Raw genomic sequence first — 2,834 nt, forward strand, 5'->3', positions numbered from 1 at the left:
GTTCGTTCGCCAGGTCGGCCCGCCCAAGTCGCATCAGCGGGCTAACTCGCCGAGTCACCTCACGAAGTTGACTCTTTAAGTGCGCTCACCAAGTCAGCTCACCAAGTCGACTCACCATCTCGCCTCGATAAGTTGGCTTGCCGAGTTACCCCACCAAGTCGTCGCCTCTTTAAGCCCGCTCACCGTGTCAGCTCGTCAGGTCGGCTCACCAAGTCGACTAATCAAGTAGGCCCACCAAGTCGCCTCAAGGATAGCTCCTCACCATGAGTCGCCTCACCATGTTGACTCTTTGAGCCCGCTTGCCAGGTCGCCTCACCAAGTCGACTCGAGTACGTTGCCAAGTCGACTCTTTAAGTTCGCTCGCCAGGTCGACTCGCCAAGTCAGCTCACCATGTCATCTCAACGAACCAACTCGCCGAGTCGCCTCACCACGTCGGCTCTCTAATACCGCTCGCCAAGTCGCCCCACCAACTCGCCCCGTTAGGCCCACTCTCACCAAGTGGACTCTTTAAGTCTGCTCATAAAGTCGAGCCACCAAGTACTCTCACCAAGTCGACTCTTTAAGTCCTTTCGTCGAGTCACCCCACCAAGTACTCTCACCAAGTCAACTCTTTAGGTCCGTTCATAGAGTCACCCCACCAAGTCGACCCTTCAAGTGGGTTCATCAAGTCACCCCACCAAGTCGACTCTTTAAATTCATTCATCAAGCCACCCCACCAGGTCAGCCCACAAATTACTCTCACCGAGTCGACTGTTTAAGTTCGTTCATCAAGTCACCCCGCCAGGTCGGCCCACCAAGTGGACTCTTTAAGTTCGTTCATGAAGTCACTCTGCCAATTCGGCCCACCAGGTCGACTCTTTAAGTTCGTTCATCAAGTCGCCCCGCCAGGTCAGCCCACCAACTGCTCTCACCAAGTCGACTCTTTAAGTTTGCTCACCAAGTCACCCCGCCAGGTCGGCCCACCAAGTACTCTCACCAGGTCGACTCTTTAGGTTTGTTCATCAGGTCACCCCACCGAGTACTCTCACCAAGTCGACTCTTTAAGTTCATTCATCAAGTCGCCCCGCCAGGTCGGCCCACCAAGTACTCTGACCAAGTCGACCCTTTAAGTTCGGTCATCAACTCACCCCGCCAGGTCGGCCCACCACGTACTCTCACAAAGTCGACTCTTTAGGTTCGTTCATCAATTCGCCCCGCCAGCTCGGCCCACCAAGTTCTCTCACCAGGTCGACTCTTTAAGTTCGTTCATCAAGTCACCCCGCCAGTTCGACCCACCAAGTACTCTCACAAAGTCGACTCTCTAAGATCGTTCATCAAGTCACCCTGCCAGGTCAGCCCACCAAGTACTCTCACCAAGTCACCCCGCTAGCTCGACCCACCAAGTCGACTCTCTAAGTCCGTTCATCAAGTCACCCCGCCAGGTCGGCCCACCAAGTCGAATCTTTAAGTCCGTTCATCAAGTCACGTGACCAGGTCAGCCCACCGAGTACTCTCGCCAAGTCGACTCTTTAAGTTTGTTCATCAAGTCACCCGGCCAGGTCGGCCCACCAAGTCACCAAGTACTCTCACCAAGTCGACTCTCTAAGTCCGTTCATCAAGTCACCTCGCCAGGTCGGCCCACCAAGTCGAATCTTTAAGTCCGTTCATCAAGTCACCCCACCAAGTACTCTAACCAAGTCGATTCTTCGAGTGCGTTCATCAAGTCACCCGACCAACTACTCTCACCAAGTCGACTCTTTAACTATGTTCATCAAGTCACCCCACCAAGCACTCTCACCACGTCAACTCTTTAGGTCCGTTCATAAAGTCACCCCACCAGGTCGACCCTTCAAGTGCGTTCATCAAGTCACCCCACCAAGTACTCTCACCAATTCGACTCTTTAAGTCTTTTCATCAAGTCACCACACCAAGTACTCTCACCAAGTCAACTCTTTAGGACCGTTCATCAAGTCACCTCGCCAAGTCGACCCTTGAAGTCCGTTCATCAAGTCACCCCACCAAGTCGACTCTTTAAGTCAGTTCACGAAGTCACCCAACCAGGTCGGCCCACCAAGGACTCTCACCAAGTCGACTCTCTAAGTCTGTTCATTAGGTCACCCCATCGAGTACTCTCACCAAGTCAACTCTTTAGGTCCGTTCATCGAGTCACCCCGCAAAGTCGACCCTCTAAGTTCGTTCATCGAGTCACCCCGCTAAGTCGACTCTTTAAGTCCTTTCATCAAGTCACCCCGCCAAGCCGACTCTCTAAGTGCGTTCATCAAGTCACCAGAACAACTACTCTCACCAAGTCGACTCTATAAGTCCGTTCATCAAGTCGGCCCACCAAGCACTCCCACCAAGTCGACTCTTTAAGTCCGTTCATCAGTTCACCCCGCCAAGTACTCTCACCAAGTCAACTCTTTAGGTCCGTTCATCGAGTCACCCCGCCAAGTCGACCCTTTAAGTCCGTTCATCAAGTCGCCCCGCCGAGTTGCTTCTCTAAGCCCACTCACCATGTCAGCTCACCAAGTCGGTTGTTCAAGTACGTTGCCAAGTCAACTCTTTAAGTTCGCTCACCAGGTCAGCCCGCCCAAGTCGCCTCTTTAAGTTCGTTCGCCAGGTCGGCCCGCCCAAGTCGCATCAGCAGGCTAACTCGCCGAGTCACCTCACGAAGTTGACTCTTTAAGTGCGCTCACCAAGTCAGCTCACCAAGTCGACTCACCATCTCGCCTCGATAAGTTGGCTTGCCGAGTTACCCCACCTAGTCGTCGCCTCTTTAAGCCCGCTCACCGTGTCAGCTCGTCAGGTCGGCTCACCAAGTCGACTAATCAAGTAGGCCCACCAAGTCGCCTCA

This window comes from Cupressus sempervirens, chromosome 2 (genome assembly GCF_028749045.1).
Source record: "Cupressus sempervirens isolate cs-2001-9-10 chromosome 2, ASM2874904v1, whole genome shotgun sequence".
Lineage (NCBI taxonomy): Eukaryota > Viridiplantae > Streptophyta > Pinopsida > Cupressales > Cupressaceae > Cupressus > Cupressus sempervirens.